General features: G+C 37.4%; 1 long non-coding RNA gene across 1 annotated transcript; it reads left to right on the forward strand.

Annotated features, from left to right (window-relative positions):
• Positions 1-1225: 1225 nt before the first annotated feature.
• Positions 1226-27570, forward strand: LOC120350524. The gene is made up of 5 exons (XR_005570848.1): positions 1226-1282; positions 1385-1458; positions 2027-2131; positions 9386-9500; positions 26297-27570. It is a non-coding gene; the product is annotated as an uncharacterized LOC120350524 (long non-coding RNA).
• Positions 27571-27831: the final 261 nt, after the last annotated feature.

Consider the following 27831-nt stretch of genomic DNA (forward strand, 5'->3'; position numbering starts at 1 on the left):
ATATACCACATTTCCTTAATATTTTTATTTATTTAAACATTTTGTCCATGCTCGTATGACATAATAAATATTTTTGTATTTTTTAAAACATTTTTTCTTTTACATTGACATGCCATGCTTGTTACCAACCCTCTGATCACATTTCAAGCAAATGCTATTTGTATGCATCTAAATTTGCCACAGGTGTCTGGCTAATTCTCAATTTATATGGCTTGACCAATTATTTAGGTTGTCGACCAGTAAGTATCAATGAACCTAACCTCAAAAATTCATTATTTTATATTATTAAATAAATAGCAATAATATTCTCCTTTTCATTTGGCTGTTCAAAACTGTAGCCTGGATATCCGTTATTATCTAATCTCAAGTTTGTTGACATTGTATTCAGTGATAGCAATACAGCTGTTTGCTTGAGACCTATAAATTCTTTTCATTTAGTGATTTTGATAACTATTCAAAATCATAACCTTACACAACGCCCCCGAATTTATATTCAAAATATTTTTGAGAATCAACAAGGTTTTTAATTCAAATTCTTCCTCTTACACATAAACATAACCTAAAAATAACTGCTGAAAACATTTTCATAACTTTACTACAACTCCCAGACTCTTTCTGCATACGCCCTCCTTTTTCCCATCACTACAATAACATTTTCCTTCTTACAAACATAAAAATATCATAAATATAACATCCAAACTCCACTTCTCTTCTCCCTAACATCAATACAACATTTTCAATTCTGCCACTTGGCAGTGATACCAACTTACTTCATCACAACATCAACATCTGACTTCTCATACAATAAATTTCTCTCAAAATACATTCAGGTAATGTTATTGGGCTCATACATTATTTATAATTTTTAGGTCTTGTTTATTCTAATGACATTTTCTAGATACAAGTACAATTTTCGCTATGATATATTCTTTGGTCTCTGGTTCTACAACTTGAGGTAACTAGATTCACTTGAAGGCTTTGGTAACTACATATATAATAATAATAATGAATATAAAACATCTTAATAAGTAAATATGAACACAAATGGATACAATAAATGACAGAAATAACTTGGGAACAATTTCGCTTTACATTGATATATATTTAACAGGGCTACATGCTTTTGATTTGGTTGGCATTGGCGATCTACAGAACATCTTTCCGCTTTCATTTACATCACACTTTATCATCGGCTTGGTTCTAGCACAGAGGAAAGAAGCACTACGTATGCTTATTCCGTGGTTCTAGTTAACCTAACTTTTACAATTTTTCACATTTAAAGGTAATTATCTCACTTAATCCAATTATTCTACCTTGTGGCCTTTTTCAATCGATAAATAGGAAGAAAACAAATAATTCAGAACTATTCTCTGATGTGTTGCAGGTTTCTATCAGCTTGGGCAGATTAAATACAAATTTGGTGACATAAGGCAAAGATCCAATATAAAATTTATTCAGGTGGGTCAGTATTTGGCTGATAATACTGTTTTTATTTGTCTTCTTATCATATTTGCTTCAAATTCTATGATATGGTTTTACATTGGCTACATTTCCCCACCAGAAAATGCTCGTATCTTCTTTCTCTTGCAATTGAACAGTGTTGTGTTGAGAGATGGGTACAATGGTGAATGGCCCTGAATAAATTAAAAAGAATTTACGTGTTACCTTTTCCAATGCATTTGATAAGCAATGACTTTTTACTAAAACTTCATCTCCAACTCTATAAGAAAATATTTTGTAGGCTTGATCATGATATCGCTTTGGCTGCTACTATACTACTAGCATAGTACTGGATACTACTGGCTGCCTTTTCCAATTTTAATCGGACTGGGTGGTGCAAATTAGAATTTCTAGGCCTGTTTATTTATGAGGTTGGAAAGTCAATTAATTTTTAATAAACGTATCATTTCTTTCTCCAAAAATAATTTCGTGTGGAGTATGACCAGTGCTTTCATTTATACTGTTATTGTAACATTCTTCTAGAAATGACAAATATTTAATCCATTGTTGGTGTTTTGTATTACAGTATGTCCACATAAAACGAGAAATGAGAGATCTCTGCCATACGTCACTCTACAGGATCAGCACTAGGGTTGTACACAGAAGTTCTAGACCACTTGATATTAGCCAGGTGAAGTATTTCTTTCCACTGCTTGCTGCAAAAATAGGTTGCATTATCAGATATGATACGTTTAGGCTTTCCCACTTCATTAGTCCATCTTCCTGTCACACACCGGGCCAAGGCTTCTCCTGTTAATTTACCTATGGGAAATAGCATGGTATATTTTGAGAAAATACATGTAAGAACGAATATGTATTTCTTTCCATACTGGGCCATAGGTAATGGGCCAATAAATTTTTATAAACCTTTTAAGTTGTTTTTTCATTTACAATAGCATGCCATGTGGTTACCAAATCCTCTAGTTGAATGCTATTTGTTTACAACAAAAATTTGACAAAGGTGTCTGGCTAAATTTCAAATTACATGGTGTAACAATGTTCATTGTCCTAATTGTGAATGGTTTTGCAAATTATCATGAGAAGTTAGTCTGTGTTTCGCTTGTTTTGCTTTTCTGCGTTGTGTTGTGTCAACTCTGTTAGTGTGTGCGTAGAAGTTATAGTACTAAGAACGTCAACGATTTTCCTGGAGCATCAGTTGAGTTCATGACCTTATAAGGCAAGGAATTTATAGCTGCCAAGGAAAATATAGCTGTCACTTGGTGGGACAATGTGTCTTAAATTATAGTTGTACCGTTACCTTCTATTGGCGGAAATTTTTCTAGAAAATAGTAGCTGCCAATCACAGTTAATGTTGCTTAGGTCTATCTAGTATGGACGATCACACAGCTCCTAGACCAGGCAAGCGTACCGTGGGATTCATTCAGCATTTGTCCATTGCTGCTAACAGAACTGAAGATGTAGTCTCTCAATGGACTTTGCTTGAACTTATGTAGTGATTTGATATTATTATGGCTTTTGGCCGGCTTTAGTCTTTCCTTTTATTGGCTCTGCAACCTTCTGTTGTAGTAGCATGTTTAGTTTGCTTGCGTTTTAGAAGTTTTTTCAAAAGTAAAGAAGAGAGAGAGTATCAAAAATTGTCACCTCACAATGGAGATTTTCCTCCTATAACCGCTACTAAAGGTATGTCATAGATTTATAATATAATTAAGGAAATTATTATCGATGAAAGCTTCCATCAAAGTATTTATTGCAATGTAATTAAAGTATAATAGTTGAGAATAGTCCTTTTGATTCTCTTGTTGTAATGGAAGGTGGTGTTTTTATATTCAAACTGATAAATGTTGGAAGAAAATGAACGGTATATGTTTTGTAGAAATCAAGAGTACCTATAAGAAGGAATTGAGAATGGTATTTTTGATTTTCAATCATTTTTGAAGAGGAAGCTATTAACCTAGATTTAATGACAGTATTAGACCTTGTTATGAAAAGTTGTTCAATCAACTTGTGAATTATGTAGGCCTATTATGGAATACTATGTACTCATCTCTTTGTATAAAGGGCATGACCCTGATTACAAATAAATTATTTTCTATTAAATCAAGATATTGAAGTAGGCAATGCCTATTTGTGTTTTAAAGTAATAAGTATTGATTTGAGTTTTATATAACCTAAAGTAGGTTGACTTTATCATATAAGTTAATTTGTATTATTCTAGTTTATTTTTACTTTCCTTGCCCTATTACCATAGGTAAGGAAAGTATTGCTTTCCGAAAAAAATTAAGGTACCCCAATTTCTAAATTTCTATACGTTTCAAGGTCCCCTGAGTCCAAAAAACTGGTTTTTGGGTATTGGTCTGTATGTGTGTGTGTGTATGAGTGTATGTGCATCTGTGTACACAATATCTCATCTCCCAATTAACGGAATGACTTGAAATTTGGAACTTAAGGTCCTTTCACTATAAGGATCCGACACGAACAATTTCGATCAAATGCAATTCAAGATGGCGGCCAAAATGACGAAAATGTTGTCAAAAACAGGGTTTTTCGTGATTTTCTCAAAAACGGCTCCAACGATTTTGATCAAATTAATACCTAAAATAGTCATCGATAAGCTCTATCAACTGCCACAAGTCCCATATCTGTAAAAATTTCATGAGCTCCGCCCCATCAATGCAGATAGATTCCCAATTATCAGGCTTCAGATACAATTGAAACAAAAAAAATCAAGTGGAGTAGATTGAGCATGAAAATCTCTACAATTAAATGTTCAGTAACATTTTCACCTAAAATTGAAAATGAGCTTTTAATTTGAGAAAATGTGATTATTCAATTGCAAATTATTGTTGATTCTATTAAATCATTCACTATGAAGAGATAGCAGACCTCATGTGTGTCTCCAGCGTTATTGCCCTGTCACCAGCTGGCTCAAATATTTGAATAGTAGACTTGAGATGCGCGGGAACACTAGTGTCAGTGATCAATTTTCATAACGGTAAGGAAAGTTGTGTGAGTGCGCCACACCAGATTTTTTTATTCTAACAGCAGTCAAAGTACGGGTCCATCAAAGTATGGGTCCATCAATGTATGAGTCCATCAATTTACGGGTTCATGAACGTGTGTCTTTAAGCCGCTGAGACGCCTCTGAATCGATGGCAGTCCTAGAAGCTTGGGGTATGCTGTCTCCTGTCCATCTGGACGTGTAGAGCTCGATGACCGAGCCTAGATTCAAATTGAAGAAACAGCTTTGAGGTAACAACTTTTTTCCAAAATTAAACGAACGTCCCAGGAACTCCGAATGTGACAGAATGGGTTTTAGTAACTATAGACTTTCAAAAAGGGAGGGGTGTAAAATGTGCTAACCATCAATTAAAACGTGCAGAATTAGACTTTTTGTTAAATCGTAACTTTGAGATATTATTGGGGATGGATAGTTTACAAATTTTATTAATTTGATTTGAGTAATAGATTTTCGGTTTTATCTTTACATTGAAATGTGAGGCCATATTTTCTCTGTAAGGATCCAGCTGGGAATTTCAGTTTTCTTTAAATTTGTATTTTATAATCTACTAAATTACTAATAGTTGAATTAGTATATGAAATGTTTAAAGGTCCCTTATTGATAAATTAATGTTTTAAAATAATTTTCATCTTAAAGTTGTAAAGGATCAAATGAAGTTTCAAGGACCCCAACCTTTTCTAAATTTGTTTTGAAATTACACATTTTTTGAATAGTTTTCCAAGGTAGAATTCCGTGATGTGATTTTTTTAGGAATATTTTGCTGCTTTCATAATAATTATAAAGATACAGAATGGATATTATTAACATTTGATAGTATTTTGATAGTGTTTTAAAAGTTTCCAAGTGTGTTCTAAATGTGCTAAGGGTTTTCTGAATTTTATGTGGATCTTTTCTTGAAATATCTATTGTTATTTATTATCAACTTGTGAGCAATATCTATGATAACTTTCAATTCTTCTTTCTGAAATTAGAGACCTTTAAGCTTCTTATGATTCAATCTAAAACATTTTCAATGTAAAGCAGACCGAGTAGGTTATTACCTAATCATCTATATCAGAGATAACTTTCTAAATTTAGTAATTTAATTTTCGGTTTTCATGATGTAACTTCATTTTGTTTTATTAATTGTTGAATTTAACTGTAAGAGGTGACAATATAGTTGATATCTTCTCTCTATTTCGTTGTCTCTCTTGTCATTTCTGGTTTCCCGTTCTCTAGCACTAGGTATGTTTATCAAGCATCCCTTGTATTAAGTTATATTGTGTGTGCTTCTAAATTCTAAATCCCAAATTAACTTTCTAAATTTTCATAGCACGGCACAACGGCTTGATCGATTATTTAGGTTGCCAACCAGTAAGTATTATAGCCTAACCTCAAAATTCCAATATTTTATATAATATAATAAATAGCGAATAAAATTCTTTCCAATTTGGCTGTTCTAATTGTAGCCAGGATACCCGTTATTATCTAATCTTTCACTTGTTGCTATCGCACCCGGTGATAATAGAGCAGCTGTTTGCTCGAGACCTATAAAATCCTTTCATTTAGCGATTTTGCTTGCTTATCAAATTCAATTTATTACATAACGCCTGTCTAAAATATCCGCTGATATTAATTCCAATGGTGCTTGAGGTAGAATGGGATTCATTTTGCCTCTGACGTGATACTGTAAATACTTGGCTTTTTGGCATATATCGCAAACTTTTATTATCTTGGCTACCTTTTTATGCATGTTTTTAAAATAACAACTTTCTTTCAGCATGTGGAGGGTCTTCATTGTTCCAAAATGTCTGATGCATTCTCGGGCCTCTTTTATCAGATCTTTCTCAATACTCGGGGGAATCATTATGCACCAGTTGTAGTTATTTTTGGCCGGTCGGTGAAACATAAATCCTCAGTAGCGGGTGTATTGTCACAGGTAGTTGGGTGGTTCCGTAGCTCCTTCTTCCATCAATTCACAAATCCGGGACAGTTTTGCGTCTTCATGTTGGGCGATGCGAATTTTTTCTGGTGTCAGGGCAGTGGTATGATTACACGGTTTGATATTTGGAGGGTAGGGTATGCTTTCTTGATCGTTTATGGCTAAACACTCTAGGTTAGTATCTTGGCAGTATGTGGCATCTATTTCTCTAGATAGAAAGTCGGCTGTCTGATTTTTCTTTCCTGGTAAATGTGTTAATTCTATATCATACTCTTGAAGTGCAAGGAATCATCTAGATAAGTGGTTGTGGTTTAACTTGGCAGTTTTAAAAAAAGGTTAAGGCATTGTGGTCTGTATTAATGAATATCTTATTGCCGAGTTAAAATGTTTGGTATTTAGTGCATACTTTAACAATACTTAATAGTTCTTTCTCAGTCACTGAATATCGACGCTGTGCTGAATTGAGTGTTTTACTGAGGATCACTAACACTCCTTTCTCTCCCTGATCATCCTCTTGGAAAATTTCTGTGTCTATCGCATTATCAGAGACGTCAACATTTAAGAAAAAAGGTTTCTTCAGATTAGGATGTTTCAGTACAACAGAATTTGAGAACGTTTCTTTGAGTTGTTGAAATATGAGTTCCTCCTTATTGGTCCATCTCCAAGGTTTATTGGTGGATGGTATGTGGCTGAGTTGGGCGATGTAGTGGGACATTTGTTTATTAAAACGGTGGTAGAACTGTAGAAATCCAATAAATTTTTGTAGTTGTTTGTGGTTGGTTGGTGATGGAAAATGTCGGATAGCCTCTAATTTGTTTGGGTTCTGTGATATGCCAGTGGGTGTAATTATGTGTCCTAGATATTCAACTTCCCTCACAAAACATTCACACTTAGCTTTAACTTCAGCCCACAGCTAATCAATCTACTAAATACTGTATCCAGATGCTGACAATGTTCGAGGATATCTTGTGAGGCTATCAATCCATCGTCCACGTATAGCATACAGTAGTCTCCGATATCGGCTCCTATAGCCATAGCATTATGCAACCCAAATGCTAAGCGAGTGAACCTGTAATTACGTCTGTTGAACAAAAATGACAAATAATCGTGCTCTGGTGCCACTTGGACTTGCCAGTATCCTGCGCTCAAATCTACTGTTTTGCCAGAGAATGTTTGCATGACTTGTTCAATCTGGTCGGGTCCTTCTCGATTGTCATCCAGGATGCGGTTCAAAGCGCAAGCATCTAGGCATAGTCTTACGGTTCCATCTTTCTTCGCTACACAAAAGATCCGTAGGCTATAGGGTGCAGTTGATTCCTCTATAATTCCCAGTTGTTTCATGTGGGTGATTTCTGCTATAGCGGCTGGTCGATAGGTGAATGGTATGGGGTATGATTTGCGGTAATATGTGTCATGTGGCTTAACTTTGAGTGTGCATTCAAAGTGAGCAGCTAGTCCAGGTTGTTCAGAAAATATGTCTGTATTGTTACGGAATACTTGAATTATTTCCTTTCTAATGTCAGGGTGCCAATCTGTATGCTGGTGGATCTTATTTATCAAAATCTCTAATAATTTGTTGGTGTTAGAATCTGCTCCTGGCTGTACATGGCTCTCAGTTGTCAGACTTAACACTTCTATATGCTCCATAGCATTCTCGATCTCGTGGATACCCCACATCCTCAGCGTGCCTTCCATGTAATGAGCAAAATGTATCTCTGTAATTTATTCAGTGCGTTTCTTTAGATTCAGCGGTAATATAATCTCATATGAATCAGATTCAGTAAAAGCGTGGATTTTTAATGTTTGAAAATTTAAGCAGGCTTGGAAATGTTGGAGAAAGTCGGTACCTATTATTAAGTGTGGGCTGGGTACAGGTAACACAAGAAAAGTATAGGCGAACTGTTGTTGTTGAAGGTCCATTTCCAGTAAACATTGTGTGGTTATATGGATCCGTCATCCTGGATTGATGCCTGATACATATACATTTGTTAGCGGTAGGGTAGCTAATTTTGTTTTCACCTTTATATGCTGACATATATCTGATTGTATAGGACTGCATTGTGAACCACTATCTACTAATGCCTGGATCTTTAATTCATATAATTTGATATCAATATATGCTTGCACCTGTGTGTCTGGTATCCTGTGTTCTTTTCCGGTTCTTCTAATAATATTTTCAGTGGATCGTTCAAAAAAGTGGTATATGAGGATGGGATATCTTTATTTTCTTCATCTATTTCTTCTGAGCTTATGTGGGTTGTATCAGTGGTATCATATAGTCATAATTGTTTAGATGCAGTCTCTTCTGTGTCTGGTGGTGGGTTATTTTGTGTTTGTTTCTGTGTTTTTTGTTGGTTTAAGCGGGTTGCATGCTCCACTGTATAGTTTGTGCTTACTTGTTGTAGTGGTGGGTTATAGCTTCTATTGTAATTATTATTGGTATATCCGGTATTTGCATTCAAATGGTCATGGCCATCATAATAATTTCTTCGATTTGCCGGTTGTGAATAATGTTTTGCCGAACGGTTCTGAAAATTTCCATTATTCTTATTATTACTCTGATTATGTTCGCCGCAATGCTCAAAACGAGGTGTCATTCGGGGATGATCATATGGCAGTGATTCATGGAATTGGCTGGCATACCAATTAGCATTTGAATTATATTGATTTTGAGTGTTTGACTGATCTAAACAGTGGTTTGATATTGCCATCACAGATTGTATACTGTATAAATGATTTATCAGATGTTTGCAACCAGTTATTGGCTGTGTAGCAAGTGCCATTCTGACTCAGAAGGGTAGTTTTTTCAGGATTATGTTTGCTAAGGCAGAATCATTTATAGGTTCTTCCAACTAAGAATTTTTAAATTGGAGAGCAGTGACAAAAGTAGTATAGGCACCATCTAAATTGGGGTTGAAATCAAATGATATGATATTATTAGCTAGTGTGTCCAACTGTTTACTTCTGCTCCAATATTGTTCTAGGAAGACACTGATGAACTCATCCAAAGATGAGAACTCATGTGCTCTACTCCGGAAAAACAACAGGGGTTCACCGCTCAGCAAGCTGGTTAATTGGAGCCGCCACATGTTCCAAGAGGTGGGTGCAAGTGTTTGAACCAGTTTTATTTGATCAATAAACGGTTTAGGTTGTAAATGGCAATCGGTATTATCAAATCTGCCCAGTCCATTCAGTATGCCAGTTGAATTAATACTATCATTTGACTAGATTATTTGAGTTCGTTGAGGGTGTTGCTGGACCTGGTTTTCCAATTCTATTAATTTATCCTGAGTTATTTGCCACTGATTATTATTTGAAGTTTTTGTTCTGAACAAAGCTCAGGCTAGAGCTACCAGAGGGCTGTAATTTACTATTCAAATAATCAAATATAAACAAGGGGCAAAATTTAATCTTCAATTTGAGCCAGGTTATTTGTACAGTTAAACTCTGCATTAATGAACAATAAAAAAGAGCAAAAACTCACCAGATTCAATCCAATCTTGTCTACTTGCCCTTCGAAGCCTTTATTAGGTGTTTTGATCAGGTTCAGGGTGGGATGAAATCCGGGAATAAGACAGGTTCTGGCTTCCGGGCTGTCTTTTCGTGTTCAACTTGCAGGCTATGCACTGTGTTTCGAACAAAGTTCAAACTCGATTCTTTATAAATTCAAATCCGATTCAAATTAATTCAATTCAACACTATTTACGCTGTTATACTCATAATTCACACACACGACACTCAAACAATTATTTACAAGAAATTTCCGATCGAAATTACATGACAAAATACAAATTCGGTCTTTTACAACAAAGGGGACGAGACAAGACAGACTCGGGCTTTAACATCGACAAGGCCAAAACAGCAGGACGATCTGTGCTGGCGCAAACAAGCCTGCTATTGGCAGAACTGCAGTCTGGCATTTTGGTGCTACAGTTCGAATTCTCTGGCCAGACCATACCCCCGCCTCTGAAAAACTATTTTTCAGCCAAGTTACAAAAACTGAAAAAACCACAGAAAGGAAAAAATCCAGACATGCCAAAAAGAACAAAAACACCAACACCAAAAAACAACACAAAGAAAAAAAATGCAACAAGCACAACAACTATTGAGTTGGGAGTGGATATAATTTTGTTACTGGTCTTTTATAAATACCAGTTTTTAGGCGAACACTCGCCACTCGAACCTCGCCATCACTTCCCGGAAACACTTGTTCAATGACACCCAGTGGCCACTGCAATGGAGGTGTGTTTGGTTGGTCTACTACCACAACCGTTCCCACACTGATAGAAGTGGGTGATTTCAGCCATTTTTTACGACTTTGAAGTTTGTGCAGGTACTCTCTTCTCCATCGGTTCCAGAACGATTGAATAAGTTGACTGATCAATTCATACCTGGTGAGACGATTCACAGGGACACTGTCCACGTCCCGCATGGAAAACGATTTCAACTGTGTTAGAGTCAAAAAGTGTGCTGGGGTTAAAGCCAGCGGTTCACACTGATCCTCACTCAGTACACACAGTGGGCGGGAATTCAGGACACCTTCAATCTGCACCAAGACAGTGTTCAGTTCCTCATAGGTGAGAAGTAGATTGCCAATTACTCGGAACAGATGCAACTTTACAGATTTGACATTTGCCTCCCACAGACCTCCAAAATGCGGTGAACCAGGGGGAATGAATTTCCAATCAATTTTGTGTTCAGCGAGTTGACTAGTCAATGTGGTTTGAAACTCGGACGAGTTCAAAAGTTGAGATATTTTTCGCAACTGTTCCTTGGCACCTACAAAATTAGTACCACAATCAGAATACATCACATGACAGGGTCCATGACGTGACAAAAAATGACGAAACGCAGCCAAAAACATGGGCGTTGATAGATCCGATACAAACTTAATATGTACCGCCTTTGTTGCCATACACACAAACAGACAAATGTAGGCTTTCAAAACACAAGGATTACGATGTCTCGTCATAGTAATACGCAGAGGACCAGCATAATCCACACCACAATTTTCAAATGGTTTGCATTTTGACACACGACAAGCAGGCAGGTCACCCATTTTTGGAATAATTGCATTATTACTAGGTCGAACATGGAAACAACGATTACACTTAAAGACACAAATACGAATAATAGAGCGAGCAGAAGGTATCCAGAATTTCTGTCTGATCAAGGACAACAATAACGGAGGTCCAGCATGACAATTCTTCTTGTGATGATAATCAATTAACATCGATACAAAAGCGTCGGATTTTGGTAAGATCATCTGATGACAAGTCTCAAATTCCAGTCCAGCATGAGACAAACGACCGCCGACGCGAATCACACCTCTATCAATGAATGGAGACAGGCAACGTAGGCACATAGAACAATCCTCTCCCTTCTCTAATTGCACAAATTCAGATGAAAAATGTATCTTCTGTACCACTTTACATAGATACCTCTCAGCAACATCGAAATCTGATTCTTCTGATTGGGGTAAGATTCGTAAGAATTCGAGAACAAGAATTACAATTCTCAAAAGACGACCATAGTCCAAACAACGACCAATCAATGAATATACTGCATTGCTGTTACAATCAGGAGATTTTGTGACTGTCAACACTGTCGGTTTTTTTTGCCTCCGGTGGATCCACGATCTCTTCCATTTGAGTTCGGACGGGCCAATTGCATTCATCCTCTGCTATCCATGATGGACCTGAGAGCAACTGGTTCACAAGCTCAACTGGTGATAAACCTCTAGACAAACAGTCTGCGGGATTTTCAATTCCGGCAACATGCATCCACTCCTGTATACAAGAATCTTGTATTTTTGCGACGCGATTACCAACAAAAGTTTGCCATTTCGCAGATGGAGCATTAATCCAACACAAGGTGACTGTAGAATCAGAGAGTGCGACAATACGAGACACATGACAAAGTTCACTAATAATAGTGACTACTGAATTCATGAGTTCTGCCAACAAGAGTGCTGCACACAACTCCAAACGAGGTATTGAAACAACTCTAGATGGTGCTACCTTGGACTTTGAACACAATAATACAACTCTTGGCTCCTCGCTCTCCTTCTGCGACTCCACATAGATAACTGCACCATAACCAGACAATGATGCATCACAAAAACCAATCAAACTGATGTGAGAATCCTGAAACAAACCAACGTGACATGGAACCGCAAATTTCAACTCTTTTTGACAATTCTCCCAAAGAGTGCAGATAGACTCAGGCGGCTTCTTGCCCCAATCCACTCCTAATTTCCACAGTTTCTGGACAAGACATTTTAGAAATAATGTAAACGGTGACAAGAGACCAAGTGGATCGTAGATACGAGCCATCACTGACAGAATAGAACGCTTAGTAGCAACGACCTCACCACTCTTGACTGAAAATTGAAACAGATCAGTACTAGGTTGCCAATTCAATCCCAAGATAGCCAAGGAGTTGGTTGCTTCAAAATCCTTGTACAAAAACGATTTCTCTTCCTCCGAGAATTTCTCCAACATTGATGGTTAATTTGAAGTCCACTTTGTGAGCGAGAAACCTCCTCCCTCAAACAGCTGCTTGGACTGATGATACAGCTCCGCGGCCTCTGACTCTGTTGCGACAGATGTGACTAAGTCGTCCATGAACATGTCTCTTGGTATTCTCGCCTTGGCTGCTGGAAAACGATTTCCATCCTCCTCTACAAGCTGGTGGACAGTGCGAAGCGCCAAATATGGAGAGCTTGAAACACCAAAAACAACACAATTGAGCTGATAAATTTCGATCAGATCCTCTGGCGAAAATCTCCACAATACACGCTGATAATGATGGCAGGAATCCTCCACTAATATCTGTCGATACATTTGTTTAATGTCGGCAGTTAGTGTGATTGGGAACAAACGAAAATTAACTAACAAAACAAAAATGTCAGTCTGCAATTTGGGACCAGCATGAAGAACCTGGTTCAATGACAAACCCGATGATGTTCTGGATACAATTCGGATGGGCGTGGTAGTGCTGCTTGCTTTCACGATGGCGTGATGCGGTATGTAGTAACCACCTCGGTCTGTCTGATCTGCTACAAACGACATGTGACCCTGATGTAGGTAATCGATCAATATTTCATGATATGAAATACGAGTATTGCTGTCAAGCTCTAATCGTCTCTCCAAAGTCAGCAGTCTGCGTTCGGCGACAGCATACGAATCTCCCAAGCTGCTGGGCGGCTCCGCAAATGACAAGGCAACAACAAAACGACCAGAATTCACACGATGTACAGACTTCCAAAAATTTACCTCACACTCCAACTCTTCCGGTTTCAGTTGACAGCTTGGTGCAGGGCACGATTCCAACTCCCAAAAACGTTCCACAAAACTATCCAACGATGGACTACTAACGAATGGACTACAGATGGCTGTAAAACAATTCGACACATTCGTTGTTGAAGTGATAATCGGCACTCTCCCCATCAGAATGTGACCAAAGACACTATTAACAGTCATCAATTCGTGCGATTCACCTGTACTAGGACTCCCATGTAGCAAGTGAGGAACTAACTCCACACCAATGATGCCATCTATTCTACTAGGAAGGCAGAATTTGTCGTCAGCCAGTGTGAGATTTTCAAGATGATGAAGTTTGGATCTGTCGATTTCACAAGAAGGCAACTTGTCGATGATTTTATCTACCACTGTGGCATCCATCGAAAACTTGACGGTAGGATCCAACTTCGACTGAATCGACACACAAGTATGACCTCAAATTTCACTAGTACCACCACCGAATCCACGAACAACGGTTTTCATGGGCTGGAATGGTAGTCTCAAACGCCGACACAATTTGGCTGTAACAAAATGACACTGACTCCCGGTGTCAACCAAGAAACGAACATCACAAAGCTGATCATTACAATCTCGAACATGTGCAGTGACAGTCAACAACACAACGGTCGATTTTTCTACATCGTTGGATGTAGAACAACAACTAATAGGTGATGTGCCACCTGCCTTGGAGTTTGATGAGGACGCAACACCTTCATTGGAACTTGATCTGGAAAAGTGCAATAAAGAATGATGAGATTCTCGACATTGAGCACACTGAGTTTTACTACGACAATCTCTACTCAAATGATCCACATCAAGACAAGAAAAGCGAAGTGGCTTCACTCAGCGTCTGTCCTCCGACATAAGCAGTACTAAATAATGTAGTCTGATCAGAACTTGGTGTTAACCATGGCTTCCATGCCAGCTTTAGGCTTTTTTTAGTATTTGGCTCTGGAACCTTTTGTTCCAGCAGCATTTTTAGTCTTTTGCCTATGTAGTCGCTTTAATTAAGAAGAGAGAGAGTATCAAATTGTAACCTCACAAGGAGATTTTTCTCCTATAACCGCTACTAAAGGTACGTCATAGATTTATAATTTAATTAAGGAAATTATCTTCAATGAAAGCTTCCATCAAAGTATTTATTGTAATGTACCGTAATTAAAGTGTAAAAATTGAGAATAGTCCTTTTGATTTGAATGGAAGATGGAAATCGTAATTCAAACTGAAAAATGTTGTAAGAAAATGAACGGTATATGTTTTGTAGAAATATAGAGTGCCTATTAGAAGGAATTAAGATATTTTTGGCTTGTATTATTTCTGAAGAGAAAGCTATTATTATTTATAAAAATAGATCTGTCAATTTGTGAGATTTTCAGAGACTGTATTTTATGATTAATTCTATTAGTAATTTTATCATCTTTATTTGTCATATTTGAAATCATTTCAATGATTTTGATTAGGGAGAAATCACCTAAATATCATATAATTTTTCAAGAGAATCTTTTTGATATTAAACAACTATACTCGAAAGTTGATATGGAAAGTTGTTCAATCAACTTGTGAATTATGTAGGCCTATTATGGAATACTATGTACTCATCGCTTTGTGTATAGGGCGTAACCCTTATTACAAATAAATTCTATTCTTTTGAATCAAGAGATTGAAGTAGGTAATGCCTTGATTTATTATATAACTGAAGTTAAGTTAATTTGTATTATCCTAGTTTATTTTTTATTCTAACAGCGGTGTAAGTACGGGAACATCAAGTATGGGATCAACGTACGAATCTATAATTTCATGGGTTCATGAACGTGTGTCTTTAAGCCGCTGAGACGCCTCTGAATCGATGGCCGTCCTAGCTTGGGGTATGCTGTCTCCTGTCCATCTGGACGTGTAGAGCTCGATCACCGAGCCTAGATTCAATTTGAAGAAACAGCTATGAGGTAACAACTTTTTTCCAAATTAAACGAACGTCCCAGGAACTCGGATGTGACAAAATGGGTTTTAGTGACGACAGACTTTCAATCAATTAAAACGTGCGGAATTAGACTTTTGTTAAATCATAATTTTGAGATATTATTGGGGATAGATAGATTATTAATTTTTATTAATTTGGTTTGAGTAATAGATTTTCGGTTGTATCTTTACATTGAAAGGTGAGGCCATATTTTCTCTGTAAGGATCCAGCTGGGAATTTCAGTTTTCTTTAAATTTATAAATAATTATAATCTTCTAAACTACTAAAAGTTGAATGAGTACATGAATTTTTAAATGTCCCTTATTGATTAAATTAATGTTTTAAAATAATTCTCATCTTAAAGTTGTAAAGGATCAAATGAAGTTTCAAGGACCCTAACCTTTCCTAAATTTGTTTTGATGACATATATTTTTGAATAGTTCTTTTTAAGGTAGTATACCATGATGTGATACTTGAGGAATGTTTGTCCTTGCAGCTTTCATGATATAAATATACAGAATAGTTATTATTGGGGGGGATCATAAATATTTGATAATGTTTTGATAGTGTTTTAAAGTTTCCAAGTGTGTTCAAAATTTAATGTTCTAAGAATTTTATGAATTTTATGTGGATCTTTTCTTAAAATATTTATTGTTATTTATGATTAACTTTTGAGAAATATTTATGATGATTTTTAATTCTTCTTTCTGAAATTAGAGTCCTTCAAGCTTTTATGATTCAATCTAAAACGTTTTAAAATGTAGAGCATACGGAGTAGGTTATTACCGTATTACCTATTTCAGAGATAACCTAACTTTAGTAATTTTGTTTTCGGTTTTCATAATTTAACTTCTTTGTTTTATTAATTGTTGAATTTAACTGTAAGAGGTGACAATATAATTGATACCTTCTCTCTATTTCGTTGTCTCTCTTGTCATTTCTGGTTTCCCGTTCTCTAGCACTAGGTATGTTTATAAAGCATCCCTTTTATTAAGTTATATTGTGTGTGCTTCTAAATTCTAAATTCAAAATTAACTTTCTAAATTCAAAGCACGGCACAGAATGATGAGATTCTCGACATTGATCACACTGAGTTTCACTACAACAATCTCTACTCAAATGATCCACATCAAGACAACGAAAACAACAAAACTTTCCTTTAATCAAACAATAACGATCCCAAGGAGTCATTTTCAAGAAACTTGCACAATCTACTAACCGATGACCCGGTTTTGAGCACTTCAGACAATTGGGATTTTTACTAGATGCATCGTTAGATGAATCATTAGATTGAACCACAAACACCTTTGATTTATTATCCTTTTTGTGCTTCATATTAAATGATTCAGTCTGTTTCTCATCAGAAGGAAGAGTCTTAATTTGCTTTTCAATGAATTTGACATAATCGGTATAAGTTGGCATAGCCTTGTCACGGACGGCCGATTCAAAATTTCTACAAGAACTTGGATCCAGCAATCTCAAGCCATGATAGAGGAATATCGAGTCTGACAAATCAGTGAGTTGCAATCTCTTCACTGCATTGATTGAACTGCAAAACCCATCCAAAATCGCAATACAACCTGCCTTTGATTCTGATTTTATTGGACGAAATTCAAAAATTTGTTTGAAATAGGCATCGACTTGCACCCGTGGATTGTTATAGCGGGTCAATAATGCCTGCCAAATTATTTGATAATTGTTAGCCAATGGTGGCAAATGACGACAAATATTTGCTGCTTGTCCAGTAAGTCTACTTACAAGATATTGGACCTTCTGCTGATCGTTCAAACTCTTGTTGTCATGTACCAATGCCTTAAATAGTTCATAAAACACCGACCATTGAGTCTGGTTCCCATCAAATTTCGGAAGGTCGATTTTAGGCAGTACCGACTCGGACACGACCGGCTGTGCACTAGCTGCTGTAGCTGCCGAAGATTGAGCAATAGCATCAGTCGCCTCTTTCTGTTTGAGAGTGTTAGCCGCTACTTCAATATACTGAAACAGATCTAAGTGTGAGTCGTTGAATGCTACAACATGATCTTTATTCAACTCAAGTTCCAACTCATTAACCACTAATTCTGTCTTTTCATAATCTGAAATGGTCTGAGACACCCGAGGATACAAGATTGAAAATTGCTCAGCAACTTTTGGATCAGAGACATTTTTAGACAGTTCATAAATTCTTTGCAATCTGGCATACAATTGTTCCAGTTTAGGGCGATGCACCCTGATTTGTTTCTGTATTTTTTCCTCCATCTTGAACTCATACACAAAACAATTCAGCCCCGACAATAAAAACAACAGACAATAAAACAAGAATGAGTTCAAAACTAGATGAAAGGAAGAATCACGACTAGTAAGTTATCAAAGTTAAACTTTGATTATCAATTCACAAGATAAGTTACTGCTGAAGACAAAACTATATGATTAGATAATGTTCTTCCAACAACTCACAAACAAACGATAACTTGTTGAATTGAACAAACAAAATCATGCTAGTGATTAACCTTCACTAACATGTATAAAAAAAATGGACAATACAAATTCCAACAAACAAACAAATTCCTGAGAAAAAGAGCACAATGCGCCTAGTTTCAGGAAATTACAATTTTAACTGAAATAAATTTAATTTCAGACAAATACAAATTGACAAGAAACCTTGCTCTAGAACAAGGCTACAACAAACTTAAGTTGAGCATAGATCAGACCATTCTCAACATGCCAACATTGGACAAATACAAAACTGCTTAAATCCAATGTGTGTGAATTAATCAACAAATTACAAATTCAAATTCATCCCGGCCTGGCAGGATCAAGAAATGTTCTGAACAAAGCTCAGGCTAGAGCTACCAGAGGACTGTAATTTACTATTCAAATAATCAAATATAAACAAGGGGCAAAATTTAATCTTCAATTTGAGCCAGGTTATTTGTACAGTTAAACTCTGCATTAATGAACAATAAAAAAGAGCAAAAACTCACCAGATTCAATCCAATCTTGTCTACTTGCCCTTCGAAGCCTTTATTAGGTGTTTTGATCAGGTTCAGGGTGGGATGAAATCTGGGAATAAGACAGGTTCTGGCTTCCGGGCTGTCTTTTCGTGTTCAACTTGCAGGCAATGCACTGTGTTTCGAACAAAGCTCAAACTGGATTCTTTATAAATTCAAATCCGATTCAAATTAATTCAATTCAACACTATTTACGCTGTTATACTCATAATTCACACACACGACACTCAAACAATTATTTACAAGAAATTTCCGATCGAAATTACATGACAAAATACAAATTCGGTCTTTTACAACAAAGGGGACGAGACAAGACAGACTCGGGCTTTAACATCGACAAGGCCAAAACAGCAGGACGATCTGTGCTGGCGCAAACAAGCCTGCTATTGGCAGAACTGCAGTCTGGCATTTTGGTGCTACAGTTCGAATTCTCTGGCCAGACCATACCCCCGCCTCTGAAAAACTATTTTTCAGCCAAGTTACAAAAACTGAAAAAACCACAGAAAGGAAAAAATCCAGACATGCCAAAAAGAACAAAAACACCAACACCAAAAAACAACACAAAGAAAAAAATGCAACAAGCACAACAACTATTGAGTTGGGAGTGGATATAATTTTGTTACTGGTCTTTTATAAATACCAGTTTTTAGGCGAACACTCGCCACTCGAACCTCGCCATCACTTCCCGGAAACACTTGTTCAATGACACCCAGTGGCCACTGCAATGGAGGTGTGTTTGGTTGGTCTACTACCACAACCGTTCCCACACTGATAGAAGTGGGTGATTTCAGCCATTTTTTACGACTTTGAAGTTTGTGCAGGTACTCTCTTCTCCATCGGTTCCAGAATGATTAAATAAGTTGACTGATCAATTCATACCTGGTGAGACGATTCACAGGGACACTGTCCACGTCCTGCATGGAAAACGATTTCAACTGTGTTAGAGTCAAAAAGTGTGCTGGGGTTAAAGCCAGCGGTTCACACAGATCCTCACTCAGTACACACAGTGGGCGAGAATTCAGGACACCTTCAATCTGCACCAAGACAGTATTCAGTTCCTCATAGGTGAGAAGTTGATTGCCAATTACTCGGAACAGATGCAACTTTACAGATTTGACATTTGCCACACAGACCTCCAAAATGCGGTGAACCAGGGGGAATGAATTTCCAATCAATTTTGTGTTCGGCGAGTTGACTAGTCAATGTGGTTTGAAACTCGGACGAGTTCAAAAGTTGAGATATTTTTCGCAACTGTTCCTTGGCACCTACAAAATTAGTACCACAATCAGAATACATCACATGACAGGGTCCATGATGTGACAAACAACGACGAAACGCAGCCAAAAACATGGGCGTTGATAGATCCGATACCAACTCAATATGTACCGCCTTTGTTGCCATACACACAAACAGACAAATGTAGGCTTTTAAAACACAAGGATTACGATGTCTCGTCATAGTAATATGCAGAGGACCAGCGTAATCCACACCACAATTTTCAAATGGTTTGCATTTTGACACACGACAAGCAGGCAGGTCACCCATTTTTGGAATAATTGCATTATTACTAGGTCGAACACAGAAACAACGATTACACTTAAAGACACAAATACAAATAATAGAGCAAGCAGAAGGTATCCAGAATTTCTGTCTGATCAAGGACAACAATAACGAAGGTCCAGCAACACAATTCTTCTTGTGATGATAATCAATTAACATCGATACGAAAGCGTCGGATTTTGGTAAGATCATCTGATGACAAGTCTCAAATTCCAGTCCAGCATGAGACAAACGACCGCCGACGCGAATCACACCTCTATCAATGAATGGAGACAGGCAACGTAGGCACATAGAACAATCCTCTCCCTTCTCTAATTGCACAAATTCAGATGAAAAATGTATCTTCTGTACCACTTTACATAGATACCTCTCAGCAACATCGAAATCTGATTCTTCTGATTGGGGTAAGATTCGTAAGAATTTGAGAACAAGAATTACAATTCTCAAAAGATGACCATAATCCAAACAACGACCAATCAATGAATATACTGCATTGCTGTTACAATCAGGAGATTTTGTGACTGTCAACACTGTCGGTTTTTTTTGCCTCCGGTGGATCCACGATCTCTTCCATTTGAGTTCGGACGGGCCAATCGCATTCGTCCTCTGCTATCCATGATGGACCTGAGAGCCACAATGGAAAGTTCACAAGCTCAACTGGTGATAAACCTCTAGACAAACAGTCCGCGGGATTTTCAATTCCGGCAACATGCATCCACTCCTGTATACAAGAATCCTGTATTTTTGCGACGCGATTACCAACAAAAGTTTGCCATTTCGCAGATGGAGCATTAATCCAACACAAGGTGACTGTAGAATCAGAGAGTGCGACAATACGAGACACATGACAACGTTCACTAATAATAGTGACTACTGAATTCATGAGTTCTGCCAACAAGAGTGCTGCACACAACTCCAAACGAGGTATTGAAACAACTTTAGATGGTGCTACCTTGGACTTTGAACACAATAATACAACTCTTGGCTCCTCGCTCTCCTTCTGCGACTTCACATAGATAACTGCACCATAACCAGACAATGATGCATCACAAAAACCAATCAAACTGATGTGAGAATCCTGAAACAAACCAACGTGACGTGGAACAGCAAATTTCAACAATAGAGGCAACTCTTTTTGACAATTCTCCCAAAGAGTGCAGATAGACTCAGGCGGCTTCTCGTCCCAATCCACTCCTAATTTCCACAGTTTCTGGACAAGACATTTTAGAAATAATGTAAACGGTGACAAGAGACCAAGTGGATCGTAGATACGAGCCATCACTGACAGAATAGAACGCTTAGTAGCGACGACCTCACCACTCTTGACTGAAAACTGAAACAGATCAGTACTAGGTTGCCAATTCAATCCCAAGATAGCCAAGGAGTTGTCTGCTTCAAAATCCTTGTACGAAAACGATTTCTCTTCCTCCGAGAATTTCTCCAACATTGATGGTGAATTTGAAGTCCACTTTGTGAGCGAGAAACCTCCTCCCTCAAACAGCTGCTTGGACTGACGATACAGCTCCGCGGCCTCTGACTCTGTGGCGACAGATGTGACTAAGTCGTCCATGAACATGTCTCTTGGTATTCTCGCCTTGGCTGCTGGAAAACGATTTCCATCCTCCTCTACAAGCTGGTGGACGGTGCGAAGCGCCAAATATGGAGAGCTTGAAACACCAAAAACAACACAATTGAGCTGATAAATTTCGATTGGATCCTCCGGCGAAAATCTCCACAATACACGCTGATAACGACGGCAGGAATCCTCCACTAATATCTGTCGATACATTTGTTTAATGTAGGCAGTTAGTGCGATTGGGAACAAACGAAAATTAACTAACAAAACAAAAATGTCAGTCTGCAATTTGGGACCAGCATGAACAACCTGGTTCAATGACAAACCAGATGATGTTCTGGAACCAGCATCAAATACAATTCGGATGGGCGTGGTAGTGCTGCTTGCTTTCACGATGGCGTGATGCGGTATGTAGTAACCACCTTGGTCTGTCTGATCTGCTACAAACGACATGTGACCCTGATGTAGGTAATCGATCAATACTTCATGATATGAAATACGAGTATTGCTGTCAAGCTCTAATCGTCTCTCCAAAGTCAGCAGTCTGCATTCGGCGACAGCATACGAATCTCCCAAGCTGCTGGGCGGCTCCGCAAATGACAAGGCAACAACAAAACGACCAGAATTCACACGATGTACAGACTTCCAAAAATTTACCTCACACTCCAACTCTTCCGGTTTCAGTTGACAGCTTGGTGCAGGGCACGATTCCAACTCCCAAAAACGTTCCACAAAACTATCCAACGATGGACTACTAACGAATGGACTACAGATGGCTGTAAAACAATTCGACACATTCGTTGTTGGAGTGATAATCGGCACTCTCCCCATCAGAATGTGACCAAAGACACTATTAACAGTCATCAATTCGTGCAATTCACCTGTACTAGGACTCCCACGTAGCAAGTGAGGAACTAACTCCACACCAATGATGCCTTCTATTCTACTAGGAAGGCAGAATTTGTCGTCAGCCAGTGTGAGATTTTCAAGATGATGAAGTTTGGATCTGTCGATTTCACAAGAAGGCAACTTGTCGATGATTTTATCTACCACTGTGGCATCCATCGAAAACTTGACGGTAGGATCCAACTTCGACTGAATCAACACACAAGTATGACCTCAAATTTCACTAGTACCACCACCGAATCCACGAACAACGGTTTTCATGGGCTGGAATGGTAGTCTCAAACGCCGACACAATTTGGCTGTAACAAAATGACACTGACTCCCGGTGTCAACCAAGAAACGAACATCACAAAGCTGATCATTACAATCTCGAACATGTGCAGTGACAGTCAACAACACAACGGTCGATTTTTCTACATCGTTGGATGTAGAACAACAACTAATAGGTGATGTGCCACCTGCCTTGGAGTCCGACAAGGATGCAACACCTTCATTGGAACTTGATCTGGAAAAGTGCAATAAAGAATGATGAGATTCTCGACATTGAGCACACTGAGTTTTACTACGACAATCTCTACTCAAATGATCCACATCAAGACAACGAAAACAACAAAACTTTCCTTTAATCAAACAATAACGATCCCAAGGAGTCATTTTCAAGAAACTTGCACAATCTACTAACCGATGACCTGGTTTTGAGCACTTCAGACAATTGGGATTTTTACTAGATGCATCGTTAGATGAATCATTAAATTGAACCACAAACACCTTTGATTTATTATCCTTTTTGTGCCTCATATTAAATGATTCAGTCTGTTTCTCATCAGAAGGAAGAGTCTTAATTTGCTTTTCAATGAATTTGACATAATCGGTATAAGTTGGCATAGCCTTGTCACGGACGGCCGATTCAAAATTTCTACAAGAACTTGGATCCAGCAATCTCAAGCCATGATAGAGGAATATCGAGTCTGACAAATCAGTGAGTTGCAATCTCTTGACTGCATTGATTGAACTGCAAAACCCATCCAAAATCGCAATACAACCTGCCTTTGATTCTGATTTTATTGGACGAAATTCAAAAATTTGTTTGAAATAGGCATCGACTTGCGCCCGTGGATCGTTATAGCGGGTCAATAATGCCTACCAAATTATTTGATAATTGTTAGCCAATGGTGGCAAATGACGACAAATATTTGCTGCTTGTCCAGTAAGTCTACTTACAAGATATTGGACCTTCTGCTGATCGTTCAAACTCTTGTTGTCATGTACCAATGCCTTAAATAGTTCATAAAACACCGACCATTGAGTCTGGTTCCCATCAAATTTCGGAAGGTCGATTTTAGGCAGTACTGACTCGGACACGACCGGCTGTGCACTAGCTGCTGTAGCTGCCGAAGATTGAGCAATAGCATCAGTCGCCTCTTTCTGTTTGAGAGTGTTAGCCGCTACTTCAATATACTGAAACAGATCTAAGTGTGAGTCGTTGAATGCTACAACATGATCTTTATTCAACTCAAGTTCCAATTCATCAACCACTAATTCTGTCTTTTCATAATCCAAAATGGTCTGAGACACCCGAGGATACAAGATTGAAAATTGCTCAGCAACTTTTGGATCAGAGACATTTTTAGACAGTTCATAAATTCTTTGCAATCTGGCATACAATTGTTCCAGTTTAGGGTGATGCACCCTGATTTGTTTCTGTATTTTTTCCTCCATCTTGAACTCATACACAAAACAATTCAGCCCCGACAATAAAAACAACAGACAATAAAACAAGAATGAGTTCAAAACTAGATGAAAGGAAGAATCACGACTAGTAAGTTATCAAAGTTAAACTTTGATTATCAATTCACAAGATAAGTTACTGCTGAAGACAAAACTATATGATTAGATAATGTTCTTCCAACAACTCACAAACAAACGATAACTTGTTGAATTGAACAAACAAAATCATGCTGGTGATTAACCTTCACTAACATGTATAAAAAAATGGACAATACAAATTCCAACAAACAAACAAATTCCTGAGAAAAATAGCTCAATGCGCCTAGTTTCAGGATATTACAATTTTAACTGAAATAAATTTAATTTCAGACAAATACAAATTGACAAGAAACCTTGCTCTAGAACAAGGCTACAACAAACTTAAGTTGAGCATAGATCAGACCATTCTCAACATGCCAACATTGGACAAATACGAAACTGCTTAAATCCAATGTGTGTGAATTAATCAACAAATTACAAATCCAAATTCATCCCGGCCTGGCAGGATCAAGAAATGTTCTGAACAAAGCTCAGGCTAGAGCTACCAGAGGACTGTAATTTACTATTCAAATAATCAAATATAAACAAGGGGCAAAATTTAATCTTCAATTTGAGCCAGGTTATTTGTACAGTTAAACTCTGCATTAATGAACAATAAAAAAGAGCAAAAACTCACCAGATTCAATCCAATCTTGTCTACTTGCCCTTCAAAGCCTTTATTAGGTGTTTTGATCAGGTTCAGGGTGGGATGAAATCCGGGAATAAGACAGGTTCTGGCTTCCGGGCTGTCTTTTCGTGTTCAACTTGCAGGCTATGCACTGTGTTTCGAACAAAGTTCAAACTCGATTCTTTATAAATTCAAATCCGATTCAAATTAATTCAATTCAACACTATTTACGCTGTTATACTCATAATTCACACACACGACACTCAAACAATTATTTACAAGAAATTTCCGATCGAAATTACATGACAAAATACAAATTCGGTCTTTTACAACAACGGGGACGAGACAAGACAGACTCGGGCTTTAACATCGACAAGGCCAAAACAGCAGGACGATCTGCGCTGGCGCAAACAAGCCTGCTATTGGCAGAACTGCAGTCTGGCATTTTGGCGCTACTGTTCGAATTCTCTGGCCAGACCAGTTTTATTGATTTCTATTCACTTATTTATCTTTACTAAGGTTGATTGTTGCTCTTGAATAGCTTCTTCTAAAGATTTACAGGACTCTATGTTCTGTTTAATATTACTCTTTAATTAATTCATTTGCGCGAACATACTGGTTTGTTTACTATGGATAGATGTAATAGTATTAGTGTATTTATCTATGGTAGCAGTCATACTCTGGTTAGTAATTGCAACTTGTTCCTGAATTTCTTTTTGGCAATTGGCTTTAATTTTTATTCCTATTTCCTGGATTTGTGAGTTGTTTTGTACTGATAAGCTATCTATTCGTTCATTCAATTCACATGTAACTGTGTCTATCCGTGCTACTAAGCCTTTTGTAATTTTGCCTGATCTTCCATTTTCAAATCTATCATTACCTTTAATTCCTTCCTATAACTTTCTACCCTGTTGTTAATAGCATCACATTTACGTTCTACTGCTTGTATTTTGTCCATTGTTTCCTTCATACCCTGTGCTACTGCTTTTTTGGCTGAAGCTTTTATTTCTGAATTTTCTGCTTTAATTTCCTGCATCAAATCACTCATTGCATTTTGTAACATAATATTAAACATACTGCTAGTTTGGTCCATCATTACCTTTGTTAATGGGTCTAGTTCAGTGTTTGATAACATGCTCTGTTCCTCCAGATGTTATTCTGACTCCTGAAGCGCTGGATCCGCGGGCTCCTCTTCGCCCCACTCAACATCGACATCTGCTACCCCAGTATTCAGTGGTGAGTTGGTAGCTTCAATCTGAGTGGACGACAGATGCTGTAAACCTTGAGGATCGAAAACTATTGAACTGACACTTCTGGGTTCCCTCTCCCATGGCTCTGGATCTGGAAAACCGCCGTTTATATATGAAACCTCAGAATTAGCCGGAGTGTGGTTCATGTTAATATTGAGTGATAATTTAAATTTGAAAAAGCAAGAAAGTTTAAGCAATGAGGCCTTTATAGTGGTCCACAAGATAGAATTTACAAGTGTGAATAAAGTGTTAACAGTGGTAAAAAGTTTTCAAACCATTGATTACTCTCATATGAACAGGTATTTACCAATTTAAAGTTTATTTTGTTTTATGTCCTATCTAGATCTGTCAATTTGCTCTGTATGCCTGTATTTATAACTATACAGCCTTCTTTTACAAATAGTATTATATTAAAAGAGATCAAATGTCAACTTTCGACTAGCTTATTGCTGATTGTAGCCTATATGATTATTAAACTGGCTTATATTTAACTGGTTAATGAATTGATAAAATTCAGCAATTTAGGCCCATAGAATATTCCAGAATCTAGTTTCAAAAATAATAAAATTATTAAAATAATTTCTCTTTGCATAAAGCTATTACTTCCCAAAATAATTTTTTACTTTACTTGCGGTCACAAACAAGATCTTACTGCCTATCGTCCATCCATGACAAATCCCAATCTGTATTGACTTGTCTATACTTATCAGTGATATACAGCCCTGATTTATACTCAATAATGTGATTTTATGAGCTCTGTTCTCATCACCAGCCCCACTGTTGGATGCGCCATGTTTTCTCTATAACGTGTGCCCTGCTTGGCCGCAGTCGGTAGAGCAAATATTTGGATAATGTATAATACTTTTTGTGATTCCTGGAAAAATAATAGTACCAATTTCTTACCAGCTCCCCCAGGAGCTCAAACAGTTCTCTGCTTTCGCTGGCTGCAAACATCGGCCGCTTTAACAGTTCACAGTTCTTGTGACTGATTTGGTGTACTCCACAAATATAGATGCAGTAGAGATATTGAACTCTTTCCCACTGTCGGCCTTTGTTTAGAGTGGGTTTCGAACTCCCTCACTCTATACGGTATTTTGCCTGGCGCCAATCAATTACTATGAATTGATAGAATAATTACTTTACTAAAATTTCACTCACTGTGTGGATACTTATATTTCACTCACTGAACTAATAATAGTATTGAAGAAAAAGGTAAAGATAGATAGATCAGGGTCGTGTGTAAGGGAATTTACGAAGTGAAAGGCAAAACAAAGGTTAATTATGAATTTATTATTGAACTTTAATTTATATGAATTTATAAAAAATTGATCAAAAATATAGTAATGATTAGATATAAATACAAGATGATTAAGTTTTTGAAAGTACCACAGTTCAGGTTTAATTTTAAACAACAAAATTTAACAAACAGTTCTTA

The sequence above is a fragment of the Nilaparvata lugens genome, chromosome 3 (assembly GCF_014356525.2).
Source record: "Nilaparvata lugens isolate BPH chromosome 3, ASM1435652v1, whole genome shotgun sequence".
NCBI classification, from domain to species: domain Eukaryota; kingdom Metazoa; phylum Arthropoda; class Insecta; order Hemiptera; family Delphacidae; genus Nilaparvata; species Nilaparvata lugens.